At 41.0% G+C, this 16,972-nt stretch overlaps 1 long non-coding RNA gene across 1 annotated transcript; it reads right to left on the bottom strand.

Annotated features, from left to right (window-relative positions):
* Positions 1 to 4,426: 4,426 nt before the first annotated feature.
* LOC123743548 (uncharacterized) lies at positions 4,427 to 7,303 on the bottom strand. The gene is made up of 2 exons (XR_006770404.1): positions 6,825 to 7,303; positions 4,427 to 6,734 (listed from the first exon to the last, which is right to left on the bottom strand). It is a non-coding gene; the product is annotated as an uncharacterized lncRNA (long non-coding RNA).
* Between the last annotated feature and the right edge of the window lie 9,669 nt (positions 7,304 to 16,972).

Below are 16,972 nucleotides of genomic sequence, written 5' to 3'. Positions count from 1 at the left end.
GTATGTGGACTTTATATAAATTGAGGCAATCCAAGTACCATAACAGTGCTTTCAACACTTGTCTACATTGTCCTTTCAGATTTTTTGTTGTTGTTTAAATCTCTTAATTTGATGTTATTTGAATTATGTCTGATTCCATTTCCACAGTCCCCAAATCAGATTATATCATTGTTATCATCTGAATGCATCCTGTTAGTTATCTTTAGTGAGTCATGTTTCTGTTGTCCATAAGGATATTGTGAATATTACACCCCTGAAATGTTTACTAAGTATTTTACCAAAGGACTGATCTCTGCCTCCCTGTGCCTCTGATCCAGCAGGGCGGCGATAGTGTGAAGATTAAAAGCTTATCCAATTAGCCACCTGCCGAGACCTGCTGAGACAATCAGGCCCATCTAAAGCCTGTGGTCACACTGGAGTGCTGCCGGACAGGCCCAGATCAGCAGGGTCAAACAGAGGAGAATGTCTCAGGGCTGCCCATGCAAGGGGAACTATAATGTCTTAGAATGGGGGAGCCCTGTCTCCTCTCTTTCCTGGCTAACCTTCAATGAACATGCTGTTCCTCAAATAGTTCTTGAACAACGATATCAGAGGGGGAAAAAGCTTGGATTACTCGAGCGTGAGTAACGTCACCACTGCACACAGAGACCCCACACTGTGCTTTTTAGACCACTGTTTAGGCTGACTTAAAACTGAGGGGTTCTGTGTGACGGATTTGTCTGTTCACTTTCTATTATATGTGGATCAGTTTAAGATCTGGCTATGTTTTGTTGATCTAGATATTTCAGTTCCGACATGGTGTCCTATTGTCCTACAGCTCTTCTGTCTTTTTACACATCCATCTGCAGGAATTGCTGTGTTCTGACTGTCCTCAGGTTTTATCTTCTGGACTGAAATGTCATTGTTGCTTCCAACAATGACTCAACAATTGACTGATGTCCTCTCATAAATATGAGAGGACATGAGTCAATGGGCACTAAAATTGACACTCAAAATCACAGTGAGACCATTGTGAGAAGGTCCCTGACACACTACCAATCATGTGTCTTTACCTAGTCCTTTTCGTCCTGGGTGGGACATAAAGCCGCAACAATCTTCTTCCACTGAGGTCTGTCTTTGGCCACAGTCCCATGTCAGTCATAACTAGCAGGGAGCTCATTCATCAGGATTTGTGCTGACACTGTTCATAAAATCTGCAGAATGAAAAAAAATTCTGTGAACCCATCGTTTCCTTCAAAACACTGCCCTCTGCAGTAAATGGGTGGTAAACAGAAATCATGACGGTTTGGCATTTGGAAGAAAAGGTCTTTCAGGCTATTATGCATAAAGAGGTCCGTATTAGGCTATACCAAATACTTAATCTTTGGTGTGAGACATTCTAAAGAGGGAGTGATTCTTGTAGCTTCGATGTTCTTCGTATTTCTCCTGACGATGCGAGTCTAGAGGTCAAATGCAGCTTTTCACTAAATACGCTCTTTCATTAGGGTGCCAAAGGTCATAGGATTATGACTTTTTTCCCCATTTGTCATCATGGAAAAGACAAGCCTGCGCTCCAGCTCACATGGTCATGAATGGGTGTCTTCCACAAAGCTGGGTGGTCTGAGCCGGATGTGACCCCAATAAAGACCCCTACACTGAACGGTGGCTGCCCTTGCATGACCCTCACTTTTGTTGAGGCTTCAAGGGGCACTGAGTCACAACACATTATGCAAAAAAGGACAGCTATGAAGTCAGCCAATGTACCCACCTGCGTCATTCTTGTTCTTGGAGGAGCAATGGAAGCAGAGGAGTGTGCTTGCCTGGATGGTGGAGTGTAATCTAAAGCACTATAGAAATTAAATATAATATTATTAGAGGTTCTGTCAAAACACAATTCACGTTGCACCATGAGTCATTGGACAAAATCATGAGAGAAAATTGAGTCCATTGAAAGGTTTGAAACATTGTAATCTCTCCCTCAACGGGGTCAAATATGAGTCAAACATTTTGTCTGCGCATGCACAGAGGTGCTCCTGGGCCAACCGTTGCTACCCCGATGGCAATGAAAAAAGTTTAGTTGGCAATCGGTGTCGAGGCTAAAAAGTGAGAGTGTTCGTAAATGTTTACCAGTAGGCTGGAGACACACAAGACGTTTCACTTCTTGAGCTTGATGCTGTTGATATTGGTACGTCCTTGCTAGCTAGACTTTAGTCATCTCTTCTGAACTGATTACTGTGTTCAGTCGATCAGAAAAAAATCCAGAATAATATCACATAGCTAGTGGAACCTACAAAAACTCCATTCATTTTCCCATAGGCTTTGTTCAACGAACCATGGTGGAGGTTGTGCCAACAACAAGACGCCATTATTGCCCTATATTGCTTTAAGTACAATTTTCTAAACCCAGAGGTCCAACATAACAAGACTTCCGGGAACACTTGCCAAGCAGACTCGGCAGACCAGACCGGGGTTTGAGAAGTCAATGAGAGAAGTGAAAATATATTCCTAGTTGTTAATTTTTTAAGTCTAAAGGCACAACCTAGACTTAAGGCCAATGTCTTAAAGGAAAATTCCACCCCAAACTAACTTCTTGCATTTGTTTCATTAGTCCATTGCTGATATACAGTGGCAAGAGAAAGAATGTGAACCCTTTGGAATTACCTGGACTTCTGCACAAATTGTTTATAGATGAAGATCAGAGCAAATTTTAAGTCACAACAATAGACAAACAGTCTGCTTAAACTAATAACACACAAACAATTATAAATGTTCATGTCTTTATTGAACACACTGTGTAAACATTCACAGTGCAGGGTGGGAAAAGTATGTGAACCCTTGGATTTAATAACTGGTTAACCCTCCTTTGGCAGCAATAACCTCAACCAAACGTTTTCTGTAATTGCAGATCAGACCTTCACAACGGTCAGGAGGAATTTTGGACCCATCTCTACTTAGCCGTTTCAGTTCAGCAATATTCTTGGGATGTCTGGTGTGAACCGCTCTCGAGGTCATGCCACAACATCTCAATCAGGTTGAGGTCAGGACTCTGACTGGGCCACACCAGAAGGCGTATTTTCTTCTGTTGAAGCCATTCTGTTGTTGATTTGTGTTTTGGGTCGTTGTCCTGTTGCATCACCCAACTTCTGTTGAGCTTCAATTGGCGGACAGATATGAAGACATTTTGCAGGAGAATGTAAGGCTAAACTTGGGAATTCATTTTCCCGTTGATGATAGCAAGCTGTCCAGGCCCCGAGGCAGCATAGCAGCTCCAAACCATGATGCTCCCTTCAACATACTTTTCATTTAGGATGAAGTTTTGATGTTGGTGTTCTCTGCCTTTTTTTCTCCAGTGTTGTGTGTTCCTTCTAAATAACTCAACTTTAGTTTCATCTGAATATTTTTCCAGTTGCGCTGTGGAACATCCAGATGCTCTTTTGCGAACTTCAGATGTGCAGCAATTTTTTTTTTTTGGACAGCAGAGGCTTCTTCCGTGGTGTTCTCCCATGAACACCATTCTTGTTTAGTGTTTTACGTATCTTAGACTCGTCAGCAGAGATGTTAGCATGTTCCAGAGATTTCTGTAAGTCTTTAGCTGACACTCTAGGATTCTTCTTAACCTCATTGTGCATTCTGCGCTGTGCTCTTGCAGTCATCTTTGCAGGATGGCCACTCCTAGGGAGAGTAGCAACAGTGCTGAACTTTCTCCATTTATAGACAATTTGTCTTACCATGGACTGATGAACATCAAGGCTTTTAGAGATACTTTTGTAACCCTTTTCAGCTGTATACAAGTCAACAATTCTTAATCGTAGGTCTTCTGAGATCTCTTTTGTTCGAGGCATGGTTCACATCAGGCAATGCTTCTTGTGAATAGCAAACTTAAATGTTGTGAGTGTTTTTATAGGGCAAGACAGCTCTAACCAACATCTCCAATCTCTTCTCATTGATTGGACTCCAGGTTAGCCGACTCCTGACTCCAATTAGCTTTTGGAGAAGTCATTAGCCTAGGGGTTCACATACTTTTTCCAACCTACACTGTGAATGTTTAAATGATGTATACAATATAGACAAGAAAAATATAATACTTTGGGTGTTAATAGTTTAAGCAGACTGTGTTTGTCTATTGTTGTGACTTAGATGAAGATCAGATGTAATTTTATGACCAATTTATGCAGAAATCCAGATAATTCCAAAGGGTTCACATACTTTTTCTTGCCACTGTAGTCCCAAAATTTTGGCTTGCAAAACCAGCATCATATGGGCCAGATTTCTGTATTTTGAAAGCTACATATTTTGAAACCTTGATAGCTGACAAGCAAAACATTTGGGACTAAATCAACAACAGACTAATGAAACAAATACCAAAAGACAGTTTTCGGGTGGAGTTTTTCTTTAAGTAGCTCAACATATTATTACTCCATCCTCGTGAAAGTAACAAACTGACACGTTTTCATTTTCGACAAAAACAACTTTATATCAAAGGAGTGCCTTTTATTTGACGGATGCACATTCGCAGTTCGGCGCGAGATGACTGTTAGACCCAATGATGTGTATATAACCCTGGAATGCTGATGCTATGTATTGCCCATTGAGAGGCTTTGAAGCCACCGGTCGGCCACAATGAGCTCCACAGTGGATGCGTCATAATACCCATAAAACCTAGCGGTCAAACACGAAAATGTTTCCAATCGTTTTTCCACCATTCATTATTCGCATAGGAGATTTTAGAAACACTTCAAATTAAGTATGTGTTTGGTGTAGGCTTATCTTGGCGTGACGTTTTGATAACCGGATAGGCCGTCATTGTAAATAAGAATTTGTTCTTAACTGACTTGCCTAGTTAAATAAAGGTTAAATAAATCAAAATAATAATAAAAAACATGTAATTCTGTCTCAGACAAGGTGAGTTTTATCAATATTTGCCTCAATTTACTCTCTAAAATTCAAAATGCTAATTAGCAACAAAGACCTTATGCAAGACTTCCTGCAGGAAGCTCCTGCATGTCATCTCTAGCCGACACTGTCAGCTACCATTCACCAGCCCGGTCAGAGGCCTTCTGTGCCCAATCCATGTGGAATCCATGTGCTATATTGAGATTAATTGAATAAAGTGTGGAACTTCTTGTCCCCTTTCTCTCTGTCTTAGCTAGCCACTGACTACACTTTAGCTAGCTAGCTAGTTAGCAGAGCAGTAGATAAACAATACATTTTGTTTTACTTAGCCTAGATAATTGTTTGTACAGTATGTCAACTATTTCAGACCTTATGGTATTTTTCAAGGATGAGCATGAGCATTAAAAGGGGAGAAGACCACTATAAATCTGGCCATGTGGAGGAGTGCAGTTATAATGAGGGGCAACTTACCGGTTTGGTCAGGGCCAGAATGAGGAATAAAGTGTTTCCTGTGTAGCTATTAAGTAAAGATTGCGCATCTTAGCAATACAATGTGTTCTACAGAACTGTCAACATTCTACAAGGAAAGAGCCACATAATCAACATTACATAATCATTAACCAGATTACCCTGGATACCAGACACAGATGAGTCATAACTCAGTTCTAGAATGTTGTCATTGACGAGAATTAATATATAAAAACACATTTTTATTGTAACCCTGGACAAGCACACCCGATTCAATTTGTCAACTAATCATCAAACCCTCAATGAGCTGAATGAGGTGTGTTTGCCCAGGGCTACAATAAAAATGTGTACTGTTGGGGGTACTGGAGGACCAGCGTTGGGAAACACTGACCTAGAAACACATGGAGGAGAGATGTACAGGAAAAAATGACTGAGAATAGCATCAACTGGCCTATGCTACTCATAGGAGCCATGGGCTTAAGTAAAGTCAGTCAGTCATTTGATTAGTCAGGCTCAACAGGTGCAGTCATTGGAACAAAACCGTTTTTGTTGTTCGTGTGGCAAAAATGTTAAGCAATCCCCAACAGCCTGAAGAAACACCTGGAGGGAATAATAAGGACCTTCTAGTGGAAGTGAACCACAACTAGGCTACTAACTAAACACTATGCAGCCAACCCTCACTCACTGGACAACGACTTGACTCACTCCATGTTCTTACAACACAGAGAACACCACTTGTGGAAAATGTTTCCCTAAGAATGCTGAGCTGAAAAATCATATGAGTATTTAGCACTATGTGGAAGGGACATTCCTGCTGGGATGGAGGATTTATCTGGAATGCTCAACTAGATGATCAGGACAGTCTAGGGTACTATTTGCCCGAAAGAAGTGAAATCTTGCGCCGACTGTACTTCTGATTCTGTTTCTCAAGCCGAAAGTTAAAACCCTCTGAGCTGTGAGATCACTGAGGAGGACCAACAGTGGTTGAGGGATCATCTGAAAGAGACTGACCTGTCTGACTTCACAGGTCATTTGATTAGTCATGTACAACAGATGCATTCATGGAACAAAACAGTTTCTGTGGTTTGTATGGTAAAAACATTGAGCCCACAAGAGTCACCTCAGTGAGAATATTCTGTAACTGTGTCATGGTGGAGGTGCCTGAAAAGTCAATGATTACATTGAGCTCCAAATAAGAATAGATTTCGATAGGACTAACCCTAAGAAAATCCTCTGGACTGCTTAACTAGAGAGACAGCGAGAGAGAGAGAGTACATCTAAGGATCGGAGAGCCATAACTTCCGGCAGACCTCCTTGCCGAGGGTGGCGTTGAACATCATGCACTGTTTCTCATAGGGGACGCCTGAAGATGTTCTGCATGTCACGCCTTATGTCTAAAACATGGGGAAAAGGGGAGACAATAGTAAAAATCTCAAAATTCAATGTTTTATACAATGTTGTATCACATTTGATGAGTTACTAACTTGTCCGTCCACATTCTCGATCTGCTGTAGTCCCTACACCTGTACTCTCGCACTCGGATCACACTGGCACAGGAGATCCATGCACCGGATGGCCTCAGGGATGCACTCCTGTTGGACTGGAAAACAAAAACATTTGGTCAGTGGTGGGTCTTTTTCAAAGCTGTATCACTATCTTTATCTGGACAGAAAATGCATTGTTTACCATAACACAAACACACCTTGGACAATGTGACAAGTGGTCCCTCAACACCCAATCCTAAATCATGAGAACCATACACAAACATACTGTGCAGATATATATTCCAGCCACACCCGTTGCTGACAGGTGTAGAAAATCGATCACAAAGCCATGCAATCTCCATAGACAAACATTGACAGTAGAATGGCCTTACTGAAGAGCTCAGTGACTTTCAACGTGGCACCATCACAGGATACCACCTTTCCAACAAGTCAGTTCATCACATTTCTGCCCTGCTAGAGCTGCTCCGGTCACCTATAAGTGCTGTTATTTTGAAGTGAAAAGATCTAGGAGCAACAACAGCTCAGCCACAAAGTGGTAGGCCACACAAGCTCACAGAACGGGACTGCCAAATGTTGAAGCATGTAGCCCATAAAAATAGTCTGTCCTCGGTTGCAACACTCACTACAGAGTTCCAAACTGCCTCTGAAAGCAACAATCAGCATGACAATGCCTCTGTGCACAAAGCGAGGTTCATATAGAAATGGTTTGTCGAGATCGGAAGAACTTGACTGGCCTTAAATTTAACTGACCTCAAAATGATCATTATTTTTAAAGGATTAATGACCTTAGATCTCAGCATTTGTGGCCTCCATTTCAGAAAATCCTAATTTACCTAAAATGTCTCATTGCTCTTACCATCATTGGTGTTACTACTCCTACTGGTTCCACAAAGTTAAAATAATGGTAAAAAAAGATTTAAAGTCATAAAGCTACCATATTAGTTGATTTAGAATGGGAAGATCTCATCTAAAAAAAAAAAGAAGTTCTCCCAAAACGACATGCCCAAATGCCAACATAAAATAAGTCAGCAGCTAGCCATCAACACAATTTTCAGTTAATGCAATACTTTTTTACCCAAAATACACTGTGTGTCTTTTGTTTACCAGGTCATGTAATCTTTGGAGTAAAAGTCAACCCTAACAGAGAGCACCTTATATATCCACTGGGCTGAAATATCATCCTCAAAAGCCTGACAAAAAAGAAACAGGAGTTTATGCATGGCCACACCAACAATGTCTCCTGTCTCACTGTGTCCAAACGTGGAAAGTATGTTGCCTCATGGTCCGGTCACTTTCATGTTCTTCAAGGTAATGGACTAATGCAAAAATGAAAGAAAAATGGATGGGCAGAAAACTGTGATAAAAGATAATTAGCTGGTCTTTATCATTCTTTGAACAGGATGATGTTATAATATGGGACTTTGCCAAGAGATGAATATATGCTCACCTGCAGCTCCACAAAGCCTAAGTGGAAGGATTGGCCTTCTCCCCTCAATGTCAAGTATCTGGTGACCCTTGGGGGTCACGATGATGGCAGGTACTAGCCATAGCAATAGTGTGTCAAACTTTGTGAAATACTGACATTTGACTCAGATCCTCTGTTATAATATAATAGTTACAAATAGTCATATTCATACATTTTAACTGAATAACTGTGTGTGTCTGTAATGTCCATATAGTGGTGTGGAATATAGAAAACAGAATCCATTTGTGAAAGCCCAGCCACAGCCCACAGTGGTGGTCACTGCCTTACTCTGCAATACTCCAACACAAGTGACATTTACATTTTAGTCATTTAGCAGACGCTCTTATCCAGAGCGACTTACAGTAGTGAATGCATACATTTCATACATTTTTTTTTCTTCTGTGTTGCCCCCCCGTGGGAATCGAACCCACAACCCTGGCGTTGCAAACACCATGCTCTACCAACGGTATAGGCAGAACAGTATGTATATCTAAATAGAGCTATTTTTGTATAATTTTGGCTTGGCACACCTTCTAATGAAATGTCACAGCTAAAGGCCTATAAGGATATGGATCATCTTCTTGTAGCGACACTCTCCGCGTTTGGGAACTTGATCTTCCCCACAAGATCACACACACTGAATGTCAGACAGGGCAGCTGAAAACAATTGTGAAATGCATTTGGGTAATTACAATATCAGAACACATGGCTATACACAGGGCTCTGTGCTGACCTTTCATACAAGGAGTCTGTGTGCACCTATGTTGAAAAATGTAGGCACACACAAAAAAAAGAAGACGCACTAATACATGATACATTAAAACATGTGAATAGTATGACCCTTCCTTTGTGAGAGCGTAATTTCCTCAACATACGTAAGTCTTGCAGCAGTTTGCAGCCTGAATAACTTGTTACTTCTTGGTACAGATCCCTGAAGAAGGCAGCTATTTCTACTGTGGCAGCAGTGGAGATATCCTGAAAGTCAATCTCAAGACGAAGCTTCTTAATGGGCCGTGGCCCAGTGAAACAGAAGTTCAACAAGGTGGCTTCAAAAAAGGAACACGGTAAGAGGACTAATATCTGGCTTAGTTAGATAGACTGCAGTATAAAACTCAGAACTCAGCATGCATTTCCCCTTGTTGTCTACATTGGGTGAACACAATCTGTGATGAAGACAGGCAACATATTGTCGGCTCAGGAGATGGCACGTTCCCTCTGTTCAGGATCCTCATCCAACTTCAAACACATCAAGTGAGTCAAGTGTCTGGAATGGAGGTCTATTCACTTTTATAGTTATTCTCTCACTTCAGTAATCCTGTGTGCATCTTCCAAAAGCATCTAATACACCACTGTACTACATAATGAATACTACCTGTATGTGTATTCTTTGGTTTCTACTCTTTGGCAGGAAGGTTCAGCTGGAGAAGGTGTGGCATCCATAGCGCCCTGTGGTGATGGTCACCAGTTCTTTGTGGTCACAGAAGTGACACAGATCTACTGTTTCAACAATACTGACTTCAAAGAGGAGTTCATCACCTGATCACCACCAGCCATAACAGCGCCGTGAACGATGTGAGTGACACAACAGGCTAAAAGGTCACATCATATACGCCATCACATTCCATTTGTGTGCAGGGTCAGTCCCCTACTGAATGCAAATACTGAATGCGCTTCCTACATTTGGAGTAGCTTACTGAAGGCGCAAACAACAAGGAGATATTTGGACATAAATTATGGACTTTATCGAACAAAACAACATTTATTGTGGACCTAGGATCCTGGGAGTGCATTCTGATGAAGATCATCAAAGGTAAGTGAATATTTATAATGCCATTTATGATTTTAGATGACTCCAAAATGGTGGGTATCTGTATTGCCTGCTGTTGTTTTCTGAGCGCCGTACTCAGATTATTGCAAAGTGTGCTTTCCCCGTGAACCTTTTTTGAAATCTGTCACAGCGGTTGCATTAAGGAGATGTTTATCTATAATTCTTAGAATAACAGTTTAATATTTTATCAACGTTTATGATGAGTATTTCTATAAATTGATGTGCTCATTCACCGGAAGTTTTTGAAGGAAAAACATTTCTGAACATTACGGGCCAATGTAAAATGGGGTTTTTGGATATAAATATGACCTTTATCGAGCAAAACATACATGTATTGTGTAACATGAAGTCCTATGAGTGCCATCTGATGAAGATCAAAGGTTAGTGCTTAATTTTAGCTGTATTTCTGGTTTTTGTGACGCCTCTTCTTGCTTGGAAAATGGCTGTGTGGCTTTTCTTGTTTAGGTGGTGTGTCCTAACATAATCGAATGTTTTGCTTTCGCCGTAAAGCCTTTTTGAAATCGGACAATGTGGTTTGATTGACGAGTCTTATCTATAAAATGGTGTATAATACTTGTATGTGTGAGAAATTTGAATTATGAGATTTTGGTTGTTTTGAATTTGCCGCCCTGCTATTTCACTGGCTGTTGAATAGTGTGTCCCACAGGTGGGATGGTCACGTCCCACATACCCAAGAGAGGTTAAGCATGATATTTATCATAGTCAATAGCTAGATCAATTCATTATGGACTGATCAGTGCTTTAACTTAACATGTATATCTTGATGTATATCTCACAGTGGCTCATCTGAGCTCTTTGCCACGTTCTGAGAATGTCATCTGGATGTGGCATAGGGAAACCTCTAAAGAAGTGCTACATATCACTGTGCCCAACATGACCTGGCTGCAACGCTGTGCAATTCATGATTGACGGCAGGAGCATCATCAGTGGTGGATTTCCCATTCCATTTCTTAGCAGCAGAAACTCAGGGGCTTTCTATTATAAGCCGTGTCTGCTGTCTGGAAATGCAAATGCATTCTTCTGGTGGTGATTTAGTTGGGCAACAACAGTTGTGCCATTTTTAACTCGGATGAAAGAAAAACAATACTTTCTGTCACGCATTCATGTTTGTATTTCTCCCAGTCATTGACTTTTTGTGTTGTTTTCTTTCAGCCTGGAATGATGGTAAGATCTGTGGCTTCACTCCTGAGACTGGCAGGCTGATGATGACTGTGCACAACGCCCACAGCATGGGTGTGAGTGACAGCCATCGCCACCACCAGAGGCTGCAAGAGGATTGCCAGCGGGGAGGGGCGGGACAGGTAAAGATCAAGAAGATAAAGCACCATGGAGATAAAGATAAACAACAATGATGGAGATAAAGAACCATGAGCATTACAAAGTACAAATAGGGTCGCCGCTGATAATGGCAGACTCTGGCCGTGACCCCACTTTCCGAGGGTGTCTCAAGGAGAGTTGGGATATGCAAAAATACACATTTCCAATTCACATGCATATTAATACACACTTGTACATGCATGAAATATGACAAATATAGGCACCCACCAAATAATTGTATTATAAATACCTTTATGCCTTAGAAGGTCATTAGTGGGCATGAAACCACTGAACTGTGTTAGGGACTACCAGTTAAACAACGTTTTCAAAAACCACAAGCATTGCACACCTTGGCTCATGTTTATTCATATCATAATCTGGTTACAATGCTATTGATATGAAGAAAGGACTAATAGTTTAACAAATAGAATATTTTTTTTACATTTTAGTCATTTTAGCAGACGCTCTTATCCAGAGCGACTTACAGTAGTGAATGCATACATTTCATTTCATACATTTTTTTTCTGTGCTGGCCCCCCGTGGGAATCGAACCCACAACCCTGGCGTTGCAAACACCATGCTCTACCAACTGAGCTACAGGAAAGGCCCAAATCAAATACTAACAGTGAAATAGTGAAACAAATAGAAGCAGCAGATAGTGTATATTCTGGTTAGAAGTGTCTGCTACCACCCTGAGGAGTACCAGATCATCACTAGTGACACAGACAGAAAGGTACCACCACCACAGTAGGATATAGAAGAGCATTTACTGAGGTCAGACTCATTTGTGCCACAGACTAAAGTATTGAGGGAGAATTCAACTCTGATTGGGTTAATGACTACCATAGTTTTTATTTACAGTTATTACCATGGGTTTTGAAACACAATTGATCGTTGATCGTACAGTGAGTCGTGTGTGAGCGCCATCTCCTTGCCACTGGTCATATTTTAGCGCCAGATGTCATAGTAGCGTAATGCAGTGACAATGACAGTGCATTGTATTCTCTGCTAAGGGATTGTTTGTTCCTAAAGCAGACGGCATAGCTGTGACTCAGGCAACCAGATGGTCTATGTCACCCACTTTATCTAGGATGATGTTTACTTCTTCACAGAGAAAACCTCATTGGAAAATGATCTCTCCATGTTTAGCTTCAAAAAAATATATTTCACTGCTTTACCAGAGCAAGCCATAGAGTAGCTAACTTCATCTATTTTTGTTATTTGAGGTATTCCACAGAGATTATTTCCCTTGGGGGTTGAGTCCTTCATGAATACTGTCCATAATGTATCGATGACATTGGGTACATAATGCTGGTTTAGCAGAAACCTATATTTTTTTATTTATTTAACTAGGCAAGTCAGTTAAGAACAAATTCTTATTTGGAACAGTGGGTTAATTGCCTTGATCAGGGACAGAACAACAGATTTTTACATTGTCAGCTCGGGGATTCGAACTTGAAACCTTTCGGTTACTAGTCCAACGCTCTAACCACTAGGCTACGCTGCCGCCCCATATTAAAAGTATCAAAGCTGACCTTACAGTACCAGTAAATCAAACTGCAACACTTTTAAAGAAACACTTTGCCCTTTCTTTTTAACTGAGGGGGGAGTGTTCTGTGTATACATAGAATGTACTTTTTGCTGGCATCATTTCTTTACATCAAAGGACTAGGTATCTCTAAACTATACAGTACTGGAGCATGTGTTTTTTCATGAAAAGTTGAGGCACATAGGAAACAATCTAAACTTTTCCCCCTCTTCCTGAGCACATTCTGTGTAACTTTGCAATGACAGAATAAATAGAAAGGCACCTGCGTTTTAAAAGGGACATGTGGTATTTGTGGTCTAAATCCAACTTAAAGTAACAATTGCAACGGGAAGCCGAAGCTGGAAGGAGACAGCTGCCAACCCCAGAGATGATTATTGCTTACTCACACACACAAATATATGTTTTAACTGCATGTTACTATGTGATAGACGGTAGTGGCGACCATTTGCATACTGTGAAGGACTCATTAGGGTAAAGTCAAGGCCTTTGGTAAATTATTTTGGTGGGATTTTGACCTGACAAATTCTAGTGTGCACGATACATCTGCATATAATGTTAAAAACAGAAGGAGAGATTGACACAAATTTGTATTAATTACAAAGTTTGAATAATGAATACTGGTCATTGTCAAAGACTCTGTTGGATGGAAACTGTTGGATGGATTATTATGAAATCTTATTTCATAGTTTCACTTTTCTATATAAATGTTACCATATTTTATTTCATAATGACGCATTGTATTTCCCAATGGATTTTTTCATTATAACATTTGCGCTTCATTAATGGTGCTGTATCACATGATCCATTTCCGAATTTCATGGCCTTTTTCATAATAAAAGGGATATGTCAATCAGTGCAAGTGGGTGGTCTTTAGCCACTGATTGGCTAATCCTTTACAATCAATTACTTTACCCTGTGAATTTAACCTAAAATTATAACGGAAAGCACAAGACATTCATTTACATTGTAGTAGCATAAACAACTAATGATAGCATTTCAGTGAACAACTATCCCAGAATAGAAATATTTCACACAAGTAACAGAATCTATCTCCTCAGTACCTGTTAGTATTTGTGTATTAAGATGACACCTACCTAGGGTTGCAAAGGGTCGGGAATTCTCCATGGGAAGTTAAGCCCGAGAATTTGGGGAATTTTGCTTAAATTAATCAAAAACAAGTTAGCTTATAACAGTCAATCTTTTTTTGTGGGACACACAAGGCAATTGTAGGTCTTGTGGCATATTTTGGTTAAACTATCCCCAATTCAATGGAATTGCAACCCTCTGCATGCACAGTGCATTCTGCCATTACATGTACAGCTGATTCTCAAGATCTTGCACACTTTTAAACAGCCTTCTGTACATTTGCAAATACTGTGCCAAATCATATGTGAAGAATGCAGCAAAGATGCAGAATCATCTGGCCAAGTGCATGAAGTTGCCTCAGCGCTCACAACAAGCAACCTCTGACAAAAGTACCTCTAATTCTATTCGAGGTGAAAATTATGAATCAGACACCTTATCGATAGCAACAGCTCATGGTCCTCCTGGAATCAGAAGTTTGACTCAAAGTATGAACGTAGTCAGAGAAATGCTGATGAATGTCTTGCTCGAGCTGTGTATGCAACTGGTTCACCTCTGATGCTCACAGGCAATGTGTATTGGAAGAGATTTCTGAATGTTCTTCACCCAGCATACACCCCTCCAACCAGACATGCTTTATCTACTCATTTGCTGGATGCAGAGTTCAACAGAGTTCAAGTGAAGGTCAAGCAAATCATAGAGAAAGCAGACTGTATTGCAATCATCTTTGATGGGTGGTTGAATGTTTGTGGGAAAGGAATAATTAACTACATCTCCACCCCTCAACCAGTATCCTACAAGAGCACAGGCACAAGGGACAACAGACACACCGGTCTGTGTTTAACTACATTGCAGATGTGCTGAAGGCAGTCATCAATAACCTTGGACCACAGGAGGTATTTCCACTAGTGACAGACAATGCTGGGAACATGAAGGCTGCTTGGTCTAAAGTGGAGGAGTCCTACCCTCACATCACACCCATTGGCTGTGCTGCTCATGCACTGAATCTGCTCCTCAAGGACATCATGGCACTGAAAACAATGTATACACTCTACAAGAGAGCCAAGGAAATGGTTAGGTATGTGAAGGGTCATCAAGTTATAGCAGCAATCTATCTCACCAAGCAAAGTGAGAAGAATAAGAGCACCACATTGAAGCTTCCCAGCAACACCCGTTGGGGTGGTGTTGTCATCATGTTTGACAGTCTCCTGGAGGGGAAGGAATCTCTCCAAGAAATGACCATATCACAGTCTGCCGATATGGACAGCCCCATCAAGAGAATCCTCCTGGATGATGTATTTTGGGAGAGAGTGTTAATCAGCCTGAAACCTATAGCAGTAGCCATTGCACGGATTGAGGGAGACAATGCCATCCTGTCTGATGTTCAGACTGCTTGCAGATGTAAGAGAAGATATCCATACTGCCCTTCCCACTTCACTGTTGCTCCAAGCAGAGGAAATTGCAGTTCTGCCTGAAGCCCACACATGCCGCAGCATACATGTTGGACCCCAAGTATGCTGGCAAGAGCATCCTGTCTGGTGCAGAGATCAACAAGGCCCATGGTGTCATCACTATCGTGTCTCGCCACCTTGGCCTGGATGAGGGCAAGGTTCTTGGCAGTCTGGCGAAGTACACATCCAAGCAAGGGATTTGGCATGGAGATGCAATATGGCAGTTGTGCCAACATATCTCATCAGCCACCTGGTGGAAGGGACTTTGTGGATCTGAGGCTCTTTCCCCTGTTGCCGCCATCATCCTCCAAATCCCACCAACATTAGCCGCCTCAGAGCGCAACTGGTCCTTGTTTGGGAACACACACACCAAAGCACGCTACAGGCTGACCAACGCAAGGTTTGAAAAATCGGTGGCCATCTGGGCAAATTTGAGGCTTTTTGAGCCTGACATCGAGCCATCCTCAACATGATTGGAAAGTGACAGTGAAGATGAGCCCTCAGAGTCTGATGTTCAAGAGGTGGACATTGAGGAGGTCCAGCGAGAAGACATAGAAGCATGAGAGGAAGACAACCAAAGCTTAGTTTCTAGACTATCATTTTACAGATGTATGTTGAAAACATTTTTGGGAGATGCTATGGATCATTGGGGATCATTCAATATTCCCTTTCTTTTGTTGTTCAGTGAAATCATTCCATGTGAAGAGTCAACTCATTTAATTAAAGTTCAATTCGTAACTAAATAGTTTTAAAATTTCTATTGGATTTAATAATTTGCAATTATGTCTACTTATAAAAGGTTTGTTTCTGTCTTCATATGATATGGTAAATATAATCCAATGCAAAAAATATCTACATTTAAAATGGTATTAATATTAATTTGCATATATTTCCGTTATTCCCATATATTCCCGTTAATTCCCACGGAATGTTTCCAACTCTGAATATTCCCCAAAATATTCCCCTACTACAATAATTATCTTATGTGGGGTCCTCCTCTCGCATTATTGCTTGGGGTTAGTGCCATCCGGGTTCCTTGGGACGTTCGTACCCTTACCTAACCCTAACCTTTAAGGCGCCCGCATACTAGGTTTGGTTTGTTCCTAGCAGAACTCGGCTAAGCAAAGCGAACGTTTGTGCCTCGCATACTCCCTTAAAATAAACTAGAAAAAACTGCAATATTACTGCAATATTACTGTTTGTCCCTCTTGAGAAGCGGTAGCATAAACATCTGTAATTAATTTTGATGCCCACGGATCAATTTACAAAACATATTCCCAGAATCAGGAGAGAATAAGCAGGAAATCCGGAATCCTCCAACCAGGATGTCTGTAAAACCATGGATTTTTTTTTTTTAAGTTCCCAGAATTTTGCAACCCTCAGTAAAATACACAAGGTGCAATTTTGAAATTT

The sequence above is a fragment of the Salmo salar genome, chromosome ssa06 (genome assembly GCF_905237065.1).
Source record: "Salmo salar chromosome ssa06, Ssal_v3.1, whole genome shotgun sequence".
NCBI lineage: Eukaryota > Metazoa > Chordata > Actinopteri > Salmoniformes > Salmonidae > Salmo > Salmo salar.
This window is presented reverse-complemented; position numbering and strand designations above follow the sequence as displayed.